Below are 15,396 nucleotides of genomic sequence, written 5' to 3' on the forward strand. Positions count from 1 at the left end.
TCTCGATAAATGCAGTTAGAGGATGGTGGGTGTGAGCCCCTCAGTTGTTTAAGACGTCCCAAGAAATCCAGCAAGAGAACTGCGAGGGGGAGCGCTCCGGCAGGTCAAGCGATGTCAAGAAATCCAGCAAGACAATGGTGGAGAACTCTCCGGCGAGTCACAAGGCTCTCCCAAAAAAGGCAAAAGAATGGTGCAGGGGAGCACTCTGGTGGATCAAGAAGCACCCAGGAAAAGGGGAAGAGGATGGTGGGGGGAAACGGCCTGGTTGGTCACAAGACTCCCCCAAAAACCACAAGAGGGTGGCAGGGGGAACGCCCTAATGGGTCAAGAAGTCCCAAGAAATCCAGCAAGAGGACGACAGGGAGGAGCTCTTTAGCAGGCCAAAATCCCACTGAGGAAAGGCAAGAGGACAGCGGGGGAGAGCGCTCCAGTTCTTCAAGTGACTTCCCAGGCAGAAGGCAGGAGCATGGTGGGGCAGGACTGCGGCAGGTCAAGAATTCTCAGTCTGGCAATAGGATGGCGGGGAGGAGCGTTCCAGCGGGACAAGAGCGCCCTGACTAGAGGCAAGACAAGGGTGAGGGAGAGCGCTCGGATGTGTGAAGAAGACTCCCCCAAAAAAGTGCAAGAGGAAGGCCGGTGGGGAGAGCAATCCAGCAGATCAGGAAGTCTCAATAAATGCGGTAAGAGGATGGCGGGTGCGAGCCCCCCCAGTGGTCCAAGAGATCCCAAGAAATCCAGCAAGAGGACGGCAAGGGGGAGCGCTCCAGCAGATCAGGAAATCTCGATAAATGCGGTTAGAGGATGGTGGGTGGGAGCCCCACAGTTGTTTAAGGCATCCCAAGAAATCCAGCAAAAGGACGGCGAGGGGGAACGCTCTGGCAGATCAGGACGTCTCAATAAATGCGGTAAGAGGATGGCGGGTGGGAGCCCCCCAGTGGTTCAAAATGTCCCAAGATATCCAGGAAGAGAACTGTGAGGGGGAGCGCTCCGGCAGGTCAAGCGATGTCAACAAATCCAGCAAGACAATGGTGGAGAACGCTCCGGTGAGTCACAAGACTCCACCAAAAAAGGCAAGAGAATGGTTAGGCGATGGTAACAGGCAGCTTTGAGAGCACTCTGGTGGATCAAGAAGCACCCAGGAAAAGGGGAAGAGGATGGTGGGGGGAAACGGCCTGGTTGATCACAAGACTCCCCCAAAAACCACAAGAGGGTGGCAGGGGGAACGCCCTAAGGGGTCAAGAGGTTCCAAGAAATCCAGCAGGAGGACGGCGAGGGGGAGCGCTCCAGCAGGCTGAGATTGTACTAAAGAAAGGCAAAAGGACAGCAGGAGGAGAAACCCAGTGGGTCAAGAGGTCCCAAGAAATCCAGTAAGAGGACAACAGGGAGGAGTGCTCTGGCAGGCCAAAATCTCAGTGAAGAAAGGCAAGAGGACAGCAGGGGGGAGTGCTCCAGTTCTTCAAGTGACTTCCCAGGTAGAAGGCAGAAGGACGGTGGGGTAGCGCTGGGACAGGTCGAGAATTCTCAATCTGGCAATAGGACAGCAGGGAGGAGCATCCAGCGGGACAGGAGCGCCCTGAAAATAGGCAAGACAAGGGTGAGTGAGAGCACTCCGAGATGTCAAGAAGTGTCAAAAAATCTGGTAAAGGATGGCAGGGGGGAGTGCTGTGGATATTCAAGAGACTCCCCAGTAAAAGGCAAGAGGACGGCGCGGGGAAGTGCTCCAGCACGTCAAGATCGCACTGAAGAAAGGCAAGGTCACAGTGGGGGGGAGCATTCCCGTTGTTCCACTGGTTCAAAAGGTCCCAAGAAATCCAACAAGAGAACTGCGAGGGGGAGCGCTCTGGCAAGTCAAGCGGTGTCAATAACCCCAGCAAGGCAACGGCGGAGAGCGCTCTGGTGAGTCACGAGACTCCCCTACAAAGGACGAGAGGATGGTGGAGGGGAGCCCACCAGTGGTTCAAGCAGCACCCAGGAAAAGGGGAGGAGGCTGACGAGGGGCAGGCCTCTGGCGGGCCAAGATCACTGGGGGAAGGTGTGGGGGAGCTTGCTGGTGGCTCAAGAGACCTCTAGAAAAAGGTAAGAGGGCGGCGGGGGGGTGGGAGGGCGCCTCAGCTGGTGAAGAGGAACCCCGAAAACAAGGCAAGAGAATGTTGGTGGGGGGAGCGCTCTGGCGGTTCCAGAGGCTCCCCGAGATCCGCTCAGACGGCAGCGGGTAATGCGGCAGCTCAGCGTCAATCAAAGAAGAACAGGAAGGCGGTTGACCTGCAATTCCAGAGCGAGGAGGAAGACTGGCAACCCGAACGAGGAGCAGCAGAACTTGGCATGGCCTCTGAAATCCTCCTTTAATCTGGGCTCAGGTAAGCTGGAAGCAGGGGACATAGGCTGGGGTTTGGGAGGTGGGCAGGTGAGAAATGATCCGCATTTTTGATCTCCTGAGTGACTGAAGCGCCTGAGAGTTCATTTGGAGTCGTTGCCTTACTTGATTTTACACTGACTTTTGCATTATATTTTAATGACGTAGAATTTTCCGTTTTGACATCGAAACCTAAACTTCTTTGGAAATTCATCCTCTGTCCCTTCAGTCTCAGCTCGTGGCACTTCCACTGTCTCGTGGCCCGCGTTTCAATGTACATTAGATCGCTTCCTGGGCCTTGGATTTTAAGTAATGGTCCGTCACAAGTTTGTTTTTCTTGTCCTTAACAGGCAGCTTTGAGAGCTCTCTAAGGAAAAGTGATATCTTTTTACCTTGTTACTGCTCTTTCCATGTTACGAGCAGCCACCCTCTTTATGATCAGTCTCATGCTTTTCTTCCTTTCTTGCCCAGGTTCAGAATACCAGGAATTCCAAGCTTCAAGTTTCCTGTGGAACATTGCGGGAGACCTTGATAACGTGGCAATGAGGGAGGTGATGAAGAGAAACAATACCTGTTCCTTTCCCATTTCAAGACGTTATTTTTTACCTTCCTGGTAGCTGTGAGATGATTTGCAATCTTGCGCTAGCATCTGCCTGAAAGAGAACACGGACCCTTTGGGTGCCTCCTCAAGAAATACTTGCTCTATGGTTCTGGCGATGTCCAGGCTTCAAGGGTGGGGCATAGGGGAGTGTAAATCTTAGGGGGCCTCCAGGGATGTCTGCAGGTTTGGGTGACCCGTGGCTGGGACGGGGACGCCGAGGTTGTCAATCTTGCCCTGAATCTCTCGCTCCCTCTCTTGCAGCACCCGAGACCGAATGGAGGAGCAAGTGTACGGGAAGTTCCTGCGCCACGACACAGATCACATTTATCGCTCTCGCCCTGAGAGACCCGGAGAACCAAACCGTTCCCATCGTGCCTTGAAGCAGCCTCTGCTCACGCGCTTCTCCCAGGGAGAAGGCAGAATGGCAGTAGCTCGCCACGTTATACCACAGGGTGCACACTCTGCAGCTTTCAAGCCCAGCTCTGCGTTAGCTCACCCCTGCAATTTTGCACCGCCCACGCAAATTTGAGTTGTCGCTGGTTGTTGCAGCGTTTGGCTTTGGTGAGGACAGCGTGTGTTTGTCAGCAGTTGGTGTAGGGTGGAATCTTGAGGAGAAAGTGATATTTCCGTGCCAGAACTGGTTGGTGTTTGCATGGTATTGTGGTAGTTGTTCCCGCAGGTGATCAGTGCTGGAGTGTTATTGCAGGATGAGGGGATTTTGAAGGCTTGTCTGTGAGATGCACTAGAGGCAGCAGTTGCAAACGAAAGGCTGAGGTGTGGAGAGTTTGTTGGTGGGTTTTGGACAGTTGTCAGTTGAAGAGTTGGTTGTTTGCAGGTGAGGTGTAGAGCAGAGGGTGAAGCTGACTTTGCCTGGGCGGCGCAACTGGATGGGTGTGCAGAGCTGAGGAGAGCGGGCTTCTGCGGGTGACCCTAAAGCTGGAGAACCAGCCAGCGGCAGCTCCAGACAGTCCCGCTGCCGAGCTTGGCTGTGTAGGGCCAGTGCCCTGGGGCACAGGGAGTGTGACCCTCCGCAAGCACCAAACAGCAGGTGAGGACTGTGGGGATTTGTACTGAGCTATGATATCTCTAAGGCATGTGCGAGGGGTCGGGGCCAAGGCAAGGTGGGCTCGTTGTGGGGTGTGGGGAGGTGTCAGCCCCCGGACTCAGCCCCTGTCTGATTGTAGTGCCCTTGGGCTGGTGTAGCTCAGTCCTCTGTGTGTTTCTCTTCAGGTGGAGCAGCGTGCAAAGGAAAAGCAAGGAAGGAGAGGAAGGTGGTGAACCTATGAGGAAGAGTGTAGCGAATCTGGCGTGGACTCACGGTAAGGTGCCATGAGAGACATTTATTACAAACTCAGGTTTGCATTTATACTCGCTATGATGCTTGCTCAAGCATTTGCTCTTTAGCTAAGTTAGACATTACATGAGCGGTGTAACTGCCATATACGCATTTTTTTCTATAGTAAGCTGTCCCTCTGTCCCTGATGTATCAGTCCTGTATCCCGTATCTTAGTAGTCATAATTTTTCCCCAAGTAGATGAATATTTTGCAAGCAGCTTTATCTCCAGTCGTTACCTGTTCATATAATTCTCATTCATCTTTGTGCCATGTCTCCAACTGAAATGTACCAGTTGTAGGAAAGTCTAGCACATGATTAGCAATCCATTGTAATAAACTCAACAATCAGACCCCTGATACATCCTGATTTTGCGTTTGTAGCGCATGTTGAAGGACATCCAGGGTTTGTCTTTGCTTAAGGGATAACTTCCCTCCCATGGTTCCCAATCGCTCACCTTTCGTTGGTGGTGGGCGCGCACTGTCCTGGTTCCCGGTCCTGTTTCCTGGTTCGATTGGGCTTCGCTACCAGAGCGGCTACTGCCTTTATAGGCACGCTGAAAGTCCCTGTTCCAGGGCGCCATTTGTAGCGAATGCGGTACGGACTCTCTTTTAAGGTGCAATGAGAGATGTTTATTACAAATTCAGGCTTGTGTTTATACTCGCTATGATACTTGCTCAAGCATTTGTTGATTAGCTAAGTTAGGCATTACATAAGTGATGTGTTTTGTGTTCCCACCAAAGTCACTGCCATAAACACCTTTTTTGTCTATCACAAGCTGTCCCTCTGTCCTTGATGCATCAATCCTGTATCAACTCCTCTGTCCTTGATGTATCACATAGCATACAGTCCTTTGTTCTTGTATTTTTCCACTAATGCTTGTTCTCATGCTGTTGACTCTTGCAGTTTCTCACGTGCCCGGTCTTCCGTGTACTGACACAGAAGAGCGATCACGAAAGAGGATTGGAGCGCACCTGTGAGTCAAGCAGAGTCAAGAAAGAAGATGACAGTGGTGGACCTGTGAGTCAGGAGGGGACAAAAGAGGAGAAAGGTGATGGAGCTACGAGTCAAGAGTGAGGAGGAAGATGGGCAGCCTGAGCCAGCGAGAAGGAGAATGTATCCTTAAGCACAGGGAACGATCTGTGATTAGTGCGTCCCCCTCCCACCCCTAGAAACCGTGCTCGGGGGTAAAGTGGTAAAATGGGAGCAGGGGCTGTTGGCTGTGTTTTGGGAGGTGGGGGTGGTGAGCAGGGGCTGGGCTCTTGGACTTGGGAGCAGTTAAGGGAGCAGGGTGGTCATCCCTTGGGAGGTGTCTGTCTGCCAGCAGGTAAAGGAGGGGGAAGAGGATCCTGCCGGGGTGAGGGCCTGGCCAGCTCTCCACTCCCAGGGCTCTTGATGCTGGTGTGGTGTGTTGCTGTAAGTGCCAGGGGTGACTGGCAAAGAAAGTCTTTGTGGTGTGCATGCTGGGAAACTGTGCTGCTACGGAGGGGCTGGGTTGGTGGGAAGGCCTGTGCGGGGGGCCGGGGCCAAGGCAAGGTGGCCTTGTGGTGGGGTGTGGGGATGCGTCAGCGACCGGACTCGCCCCCTCGTGTGACTGTACGGGCCTGGGGTGGGTATATTTTTGTTTTCTGTGCATCTCTGTTCGGGTGGAGCAGCTCGCAAAGGTGAAAGCAAGAAAGAAGAGGAAGGTGGTGAACCTACGAGGAAGAGCAATCAAGAAAGAGGATTGGAGTGCATCTGCAAGTCAACAGGGATCAAGAAAGAAGATGACGGTGGTAGAGCTGCGAGTCAGGAGGGATCAAGAAAGAAGAGGAGGAAGGTGATGGAGCTGCGAGTCAGGAGTGAGGAGGAAGAAAATGTCCCCCTTGGGACAGGGACCTCCCTGTAATCAGGACTGCGCCCTCCCACCCCTGGAAACTGCTCAGGGGCCCAGACATCCATGGGAAGGTTGTGTCCGACAACACGAGCCAGATCTTCAGCACTGGCTGCTGTTCAGCTGGGACCAGGGGCTGCTGGTGGGGTTTTGGGAGGCGGGGTGGGTGAGTAGAGGCTGGGCTTTTGTACTCATGAGTGGTTGAGAGAGAGGGCTGGACACCTCTTGGGAGGTGTCTTGTCTGTCTGCCATCAGCTAAAGGAGGGGGAAGAGGATCCTGCCGGGGTGAGGGCCTGGCCAGCTCTCCACTCCCAGGGCTCTTGATGCTGATGTGGTGTGTTGCTGTAAGTGCCAGGGGTGACTGGCAAAGAAAGTCTTTGTGGGGTGCATGCTGGGAAACTGTGCTGCTACGGAGGGGCTGGGTTGGTGGGAAGGCCTGTGCGGGGGGCCGGGGCCAAGGCAAGGTGGGCTTGCTGTGGGATGTGGGGATGCGTCAGCGAGCGGACTCACCCCCTATGTGACTGTACGGGCTTGGGGTGGGTGTATTTCTGTCTTCAGGGCATTTCGGTTTGGGTGGAGCAGCTCACAAAGGCGAAAGCAAGAAAGGAAAGTAAGGTTGTGAACTTACGAGAAAGAGTGATCAAGAAAGAGGATTTGAGTTCATCCGGGAGTCGAGGGATCAAGAAAGAAGAGGAGGAAGGTGATGGACGTGCATATTGAAAATGAGAGGGAAGATGGGCAACCTGAAGCATGGAGCAAGGGAATGTCTCCTAGAACAAAGGGACCTTTCTGTAATCAGAGATCCCCCCTCCTACCCTACAAACTGAACAAAGAGGACTGCGAGAGGGAGCGCTCTGACAGGACAAGAGGTATCAGTAAATCTGGCAAGAGGACAGTGGGGGAAGCGCTCTGGCGGATCAACAAGTCTCAATATATGTGGCAAGAGGATGATGGGGGAGAGTTCACCAGTGGTTCAAAAGTCACCCAGAAAAAGGGGAAGAGGATGTCAAGGGGGGAGCGCTCTGGTCGATCACAAGACTCTCCTAAAAAACACACCAGGATGGTGGTGGGGGGGAATGTCCTATATGGGACAAGGGGTCCCGAGAAATCCAGCAAGAGGATGGTGGGGGGGAGCACTCCAGCAGACCAAGAATGTACTAAGGAAAGGCAAAAGGACGGCAGGAGGAGAGACCCAGTGGGTCAAGAGGTACCGAGAAATCCAGCAAGAGGACGACAGGGAGGAGCTCTTTAGCAGGCCAAAATCCCACTGAGGAAAGGCAAGAGGACAGCGGGGGAGAGCGCTCCAGTTCTTCAAGTGACTTCCCAGGCAGAAGGCAGGAGCATGGCGGGGCAGGACTGCGGCAGGTCAAGAATTCTCAGTCTGGCAATAGGATGGCGGGGAGGAGTGTTCCAGTGGGAGATGAGCGCCCTGACTAGAGGCAAGACAAGGGTGAGGGAGAGCACTCGGACGTGTCAAGAAGACTCCCCCAAAAAGTGCAAGAGGAAGGCCGGTGGGGAGAGCAATCCAGCAGATCAGGAAGTCTCAATAAATGCGGTAAGAAGGTGGCAGGTGGGAGCTCCCCAGTGGTTCAAGAGGTCCCAAGATATCCAGCAAGAGAACTGTGAGGGAGAGCGCTCCAACAGGTCAAGCGGTGTCAAGAAATCCAGCAAGACAATGGTGGAAAACGCTCCGGTGAGTCACAAGATTCCCCCAAAAAAAGGCAAGAGAATGGTGCAGGGGAGCACTCTGGTGGATCAAGAAGCACCCAGGAAAAGGGGAAGAAGATGGTGGGGGGGAGCACTCTGGTTGGTCACAAGACTCCCCCAGAAAACACAAGAGGGTGGCAGGGGGAACGCCCTAATGGGTCAAGAGGACCCAAGAAATCCAGCAAGAGGACGGCGAGGGGGAGCGCTCCGGCAGATCAGGAAGTCTCGATAAATGCGGTAAGAGTATGGTGGGTGGGAGGCCCCCAGTGGTTCAAGAGGTCCCAAGAAATCCAGCAAGAGGGCGGCGAGGGGGAGCGCTCTGGCAGATCAGGACGTCTCAATAAATGCGGTGAAAGGATGGTGGGTGGGAGCCCCCCAGTGGTTCACAAGGTTCCAGGAAATCCAGCAAGAGGACGGCGTGGGGGAGCGCTGTGGCAGATGAAGAACCCTCAGTACATCTGGCAAGAGGACGGTGAGGGGGTGCTCTGATGGGTCAAGGTTGCTCTGAAAAAAGCCCAAGAGGGTGGTAAGGAGAAGCTCACCGGTGATTCACGAATCACCCAGAAAAAAGGGAAGAGGACAGTGCGGGGGAGCTCTTCAGTTGTTGAAGAGAATCCCCAGAAAAAGGCAGGAGGATGATGAGGGGGAACACTCTGGCGGGTCAAGAAGTCTCAATAAGTCCGGCAAGAAGACGGTGGGGAGGAGAGCTCGTGTGGGTCAAGAGGTCCCAAGAAACCCAGCAAGAGGGCAGCAGGGGCGAGCGCTCCGGCAGATCAGGAAATCTCGATAAATGCAGTTAGAGGATGGTGGGTGTGAGCCCCTCAGTTGTTTAAGACGTCCCAAGAAATCCAGCAAGAGAACTGCGAGGGGGAGCGCTCCGGCAGGTCAAGCGATGTCAAGAAATCCAGCAAGACAATGGTGGAGAACTCTCCGGCGAGTCACAAGACTCTCCCAAAAAAGGCAAAAGAATGGTGCAGGGGAGCACTCTGGTGGATCAAGAAGCACCCAGGAAAAGGGGAAGAGGATGGTGGGGGGAAACGGCCTGGTTGGTCACAAGACTCCCCCAAAAACCACAAGAGGGTGGCAGGGGGAACGCCCTAATGGGTCAAGAAGTCCCAAGAAATCCAGCAAGAGGACGACAGGGAGGAGCTCTTTGGCAGGCCAAAATCCCACTGAGGAAAGGCAAGAGGACAGCGGGGGAGAGCGCTCCAGTTCTTCAAGTGACTTCCCAGGCAGAAGGCAGGAGCATGGTGGGGCAGGACTGTGGCAGGTCAAGAATTCTCAGTCTGGCAATAGGATGGCGGGGAGGAGCGTTCCAGCGGGAGAAGAGCGCCCTGACTAGAGGCAAGACAAGGGTGAGGGAGAGCGCTCGGATGTGTGAAGAAGACTCCCCCAAAAAAGTGCAAGAGGAAGGCCAGGGGGAGAGCAATCCAGCAGATCAGGAAGTCTCAATAAATGCGGTAAGAGGATGGCGGGTGGGAGCCCCCCCTGTGGTCCAAGAGATCCCAAGAAATCCAGCAAGAGGACGGCAAGGGGGAGCGCTCCAGCAGATCAGGAAATCTCGATAAATGCGGTTAGAGGATGGTGGGTGGGAGCCCCACAGTTGTTTAAGGCATCCCAAGAAATCCAGCAAAAGGACGGCGAGGGGGAACGCTCTGGCAGATCAGGACGTCTCAATAAATGCGGTAAGAGGATGGCGGGTGGGAGCCCCCCAGTGGTTCAAAATGTCCCAAGATATCCAGGAAGAGAACTGTGAGGGGGAGCGCTCCGGCAGGTCAAGCGATGTCAACAAATCCAGCAAGACTATGGTGGAGAACGCTCCGGTGAGTCACAAGACTCCACCAAAAAAGGCAAGAGAATGGTTAGAGGATGGTAACAGGCAGCTTTGAGAGCACTCTGGTGGATCAAGAAGCACCCAGGAAAAGGGGAAGAGGATGGTGGGGGGAAACGGCCTGGTTGATCACAAGACTCCCCCAAAAACCACAAGAGGGTGGCAGGGGGAACGCCCTAAGGGGTCAAGAGGTTCCAAGAAATCCAGCAGGAGGACGGCGAGGGGGAGCGCTCCAGCAGGCTGAGATTGTACTAAAGAAAGGCAAAAGGACAGCAGGAGGAGAAACCCAGTGGGTCAAGAGGTCCCAAGAAATCCAGTAAGAGGACAACAGGGAGGAGTGCTCTGGCAGGCCAAAATCTCAGTGAAGAAAGGCAAGAGGACAGCAGGGGGGAGTGCTCCAGTTCTTCAAGTGACTTCCCAGGTAGAAGGCAGAAGGACGGTGGGGTAGCGCTGGGACAGGTCGAGAATTCTCAATCTGGCAATAGGACAGCAGGGAGGAGCATCCAGCGGGACAGGAGCGCCCTGAAAATAGGCAAGACAAGGGTGAGTGAGAGCACTCCGAGATGTCAAGAAGTGTCAAAAAATCTGGTAAAGGATGGCAGGGGGGAGTGCTGTGGATATTCAAGAGACTCCCCAGTAAAAGGCAAGAGGACGGCGCGGGGAAGTGCTCCAGCACGTCAAGATCGCACTGAAGAAAGGCAAGGTCACAGTGGGGGGGAGCATTCCCGTTGTTCCACTGGTTCAAAAGGTCCCAAGAAATCCAACAAGAGAACTGCGAGGGGGAGCGCTCTGGCAAGTCAAGCGGTGTCAATAACCCCAGCAAGGCAACGGCGGAGAGCGCTCTGGTGAGTCACGAGACTCCCCTACAAAGGACGAGAGGATGGTGGAGGGGAGCCCACCAGTGGTTCAAGCAGCACCCAGGAAAAGGGGAGGAGGCTGACGAGGGGCAGGCCTCTGGCGGGCCAAGATCACTGGGGGAAGGTGTGGGGGAGCTTGCTGGTGGCTCAAGAGACCTCTAGAAAAAGGTAAGAGGGCGGCGGGGGGGTGGGAGGGCGCCTCAGCTGGTGAAGAGGAACCCCGAAAACAAGGCAAGAGAATGTTGGTGGGGGGAGCGCTCTGGCGGTTCCAGAGGCTCCCCGAGATCCGCTCAGACGGCAGCGGGTAATGCGGCAGCTCAGCGTCAATCAAAGAAGAACAGGAAGGCGGTTGACCTGCAATTCCAGAGCGAGGAGGAAGACTGGCAACCCGAACGAGGAGCAGCAGAACTTGGCATGGCCTCTGAAATCCTCCTTTAATCTGGGCTCAGGTAAGCTGGAAGCAGGGGACATAGGCTGGGGTTTGGGAGGTGGGCAGGTGAGAAATGATCCGCATTTTTGATCTCCTGAGTGACTGAAGCGCCTGAGAGTTCATTTGGAGTCGTTGCCTTACTTGATTTTACACTGACTTTTGCATTATATTTTAATGACGTAGAATTTTCCGTTTTGACATCGAAACCTAAACTTCTTTGGAAATTCATCCTCTGTCCCTTCAGTCTCAGCTCGTGGCACTTCCACTGTCTCGTGGCCCGCGTTTCAATGTACATTAGATCGCTTCCTGGGCCTTGGATTTTAAGTAATGGTCCGTCACAAGTTTGTTTTTCTTGTCCTTAACAGGCAGCTTTGAGAGCTCTCTAAGGAAAAGTGATATCTTTTTACCTTGTTACTGCTCTTTCCATGTTACGAGCAGCCACCCTCTTTATGATCAGTCTCATGCTTTTCTTCCTTTCTTGCCCAGGTTCAGAATACCAGGAATTCCAAGCTTCAAGTTTCCTGTGGAACATTGCGGGAGACCTTGATAACGTGGCAATGAGGGAGGTGATGAAGAGAAACAATACCTGTTCCTTTCCCATTTCAAGACGTTATTTTTTACCTTCCTGGTAGCTGTGAGATGATTTGCAATCTTGCGCTAGCATCTGCCTGAAAGAGAACACGGACCCTTTGGGTGCCTCCTCAAGAAATACTTGCTCTATGGTTCTGGCGATGTCCAGGCTTCAAGGGTGGGGCATAGGGGAGTGTAAATCTTAGGGGGCCTCCCGGGATGTCTGCAGGTTTGGGTGACCCGTGGCTGGGACGGGGACGCCGAGGTTGTCAATCTTGCCCTGAATCTCTCGCTCCCTCTCTTGCAGCACCCGAGACCGAATGGAGGAGCAAGTGTACGGGAAGTTCCTGCGCCACGCCACAGATCACATTTATCGCTCTCGCCCTGAGAGACCCGGAGAACCAAACCGTTCCCATCGTGCCTTGAAGCAGCCTCTGCTCACGCGCTTCTCCCAGGGAGAAGGCAGAATGGCAGTAGCTCGCCACGTTATACCACAGGGTGCACACTCTGCAGCTTTCAAGCCCAGCTCTGCGTTAGCTCACCCCTGCAATTTTGCACCGCCCACGCAAATTTGAGTTGTCGCTGGTTGTTGCAGCGTTTGGCTTTGGTGAGGACAGCGTGTGTTTGTCAGCAGTTGGTGTAGGGTGGAATCTTGAGGAGAAAGTGATATTTCCGTGCCAGAACTGGTTGGTGTTTGCATGGTATTGTGGTAGTTGTTCCCGCAGGTGATCAGTGCTGGAGTGTTATTGCAGGATGAGGGGATTTTGAAGGCTTGTCTGTGAGATGCACTAGAGGCAGCAGTTGCAAACGAAAGGCTGAGGTGTGGAGAGTTTGTCGGTGGGTTTTGGACAGTTGTCAGTTGAAGAGTTGGTTGTTTGCAGGTGAGGTGTAGAGCAGAGGGTGAAGCTGACTTTGCCTGGGCGGCGCAACTGGATGGGTGTGCAGAGCTGAGGAGAGCGGGCTTCTGCGGGTGACCCTAAAGCTGGAGAACCAGCCAGCGGCAGCTCCAGACAGTCCCGCTGCCGAGCTTGGCCGTGTAGGGCCAGTGCCCTGGGGCACAGGGAGTATGACCCTCCGCAAGCACCAAACAGCAGGTGAGGACTGTGGGGATTTGTACTGAGCTATGATATCTCTAAGGCATGTGCGAGGGGCCGGGGCCAAGGCAAGGTGGGCTCGATGTGGGGTGTGGGGAGGTGTCAGCCCCCGGACTCAGCCCCTGTCTGATTGTAGTGCCCTTGGGCTGGTGTAGCTCAGTCCTCTGTGTGTTTCTCTTCAGGTGGAGCAGCGTGCAAAGGAAAAGCAAGGAAGGAGAGGAAGGTGGTGAACCTATGAGGAAGAGTGTAGCGAATCTGGCGTGGACTCACGGTAAGGTGCCATGAGAGACATTTATTACAAACTCAGGTTTGCATTTATACTCGCTATGATGCTTGCTCAAGCATTTGCTCTTTAGCTAAGTTAGACATTACATGAGCGGTGTAACTGCCATATACGCATTTTTTTCTATAGTAAGCTGTCCCTCTGTCCCTGATGTATCAGTCCTGTATGCTGTATCTTAGTAGTCATAATTTTTCCCCAAGTAGATGAATATTTTGCAAGCAGCTTTATCTCCAGTCGTTACCTGTTCATATAATTCTCATTCATCTTTGTGCCATGTCTCCAACTGAAATGTACCAGTTGTAGGAAAGTCTAGCACATGATTAGCAATCCATTGTAATAAACTCACCAATCAGACCCCTGATACATCCTGATTTTGCGTTTGTAGCGCATGTTGAAGGACATCCAGGGTTTGTCTTTGCTTAAGGGATAACTTCCCTCCCATGGTTCCCAATCGCTCACCTTTCGTTGGTGGTGGGCGCGCACTGTCCTGGTTCCCGGTCCTGTTTCCTGGTTCGATTGGGCTTCGCTACCAGAGCGGCTACTGCCTTTATAGGCACGCTGAAAGTCCCTGTTCCAGGGCGCCATTTGTAGCGAATGCGGTACGGACTCTCTTTTAAGGTGCAATGAGAGATGTTTATTACAAATTCAGGCTTGTGTTTATACTCGCTATGATACTTGCTCAAGCATTTGTTGATTAGCTAAGTTAGGCATTACATAAGTGATGTGTTTTGTGTTCCCACCAAAGTCACTGCCATAAACACCTTTTTTGTCTATCACAAGCTGTCCCTCTGTCCTTGATGCATCAATCCTGTATCAACTCCTCTGTCCTTGATGTATCACATAGCATACAGTCCTTTGTTCTTGTATTTTTCCACTAATGCTTGTTCTCATGCTGTTGACTCTTGCAGTTTCTCACGTGCCCGGTCTTCCGTGTACTGACACAGAAGAGCGATCACGAAAGAGGATTGGAGCGCACCTGTGAGTCAAGCAGAGTCAAGAAAGAAGATGACAGTGGTGGACCTGTGAGTCAGGAGGGGACAAAAGAGGAGAAAGGTGATGGAGCTACGAGTCAAGAGTGAGGAGGAAGATGGGCAGGCTGAGCCAGCGAGAAGGAGAATGTATCCTTAAGCACAGGGAACGATCTGTGATTAGTGCGTCCCCCTCCCACCCCTAGAAACCGTGCTCGGGGGTAAAGTGGTAAAATGGGAGCAGGGGCTGTTGGCTGTGTTTTGGGAGGTGGGGGTGGTGAGCAGGGGCTGGGCTCTTGGACTTGGGAGCAGTTAAGGGAGCAGGGTGGTCATCCCTTGGGAGGTGTCTGTCTGCCAGCAGGTAAAGGAGGGGGAAGAGGATCCTGCCGGGGTGAGGGCCTGGCCAGCTCTCCACTCCCAGGGCTCTTGATGCTGGTGTGGTGTGTTGCTGTAAGTGCCAGGGGTGACTGGCAAAGAAAGTCTTTGTGGTGTGCATGCTGGGAAACTGTGCTGCTACGGAGGGGCTGGGTTGGTGGGAAGGCCTGTGCGGGGGGCCGGGGCCAAGGCAAGGTGGCCTTGTGGTGGGGTGTGGGGATGCGTCAGCGACCGGACTGGCCCCCTCGTGTGACTGTACGGGCCTGGGGTGGGTATATTTTTGTTTTCTGTGCATCTCTGTTCGGGTGGAGCAGCTCGCAAAGGTGAAAGCAAGAAAGAAGAGGAAGGTGGTGAACCTACGAGGAAGAGCGATCAAGAAAGAGGATTGGAGTGCATCTGCAAGTCAACAGGGATCAAGAAAGAAGATGACGGTGGTAGAGCTGCGAGTCAGGAGGGATCAAGAAAGAAGAGGAGGAAGGTGATGGAGCTGCGAGTCAGGAGTGAGGAGGAAGAAAATGTCCCCCTTGGGACAGGGACCTCCCTGTAATCAGGACTGCGCCCTCCCACCCCTGGAAACTGCTCAGGGGCCCAGACATCCATGGGAAGGTTGTGTCCGACAACACGAGCCAGATCTTCAGCACTGGCTGCTGTTCAGCTGGGACCAGGGGCTGCTGGTGGGGTTTTGGGAGGCGGGGTGGGTGAGTAGAGGCTGGGCTTTTGTACTCATGAGTGGTTGAGAGAGAGGGCTGGACACCTCTTGGGAGGTGTCTTGTCTGTCTGCCATCAGCTAAAGGAGGGGGAAGAGGATCCTGCCGGGGTGAGGGCCTGGCCAGCTCTCCACTCCCAGGGCTCTTGATGCTGATGTGGTGTGTTGCTGTAAGTGCCAGGGGTGACTGGCAAAGAAAGTCTTTGTGGGGTGCATGCTGGGAAACTGTGCTGCTACGGAGGGGCTGGGTTGGTGGGAAGGCCTGTGCGGGGGGCCGGGGCCAAGGCAAGGTGGGCTTGCTGTGGGATGTGGGGATGCGTCAGCGAGCGGACTCACCCCCTATGTGACTGTACGGGCTTGGGGTGGGTGTATTTCTGTCTTCAGGGCATTTCGGTTTGGGTGGAGCAGCTCACAA

The sequence above is a fragment of the Patagioenas fasciata genome, unplaced genomic scaffold, assembly GCF_037038585.1.
Source record: "Patagioenas fasciata isolate bPatFas1 unplaced genomic scaffold, bPatFas1.hap1 Unplaced_140, whole genome shotgun sequence".
Classification (NCBI taxonomy): Eukaryota; Metazoa; Chordata; class Aves; order Columbiformes; family Columbidae; genus Patagioenas; species Patagioenas fasciata.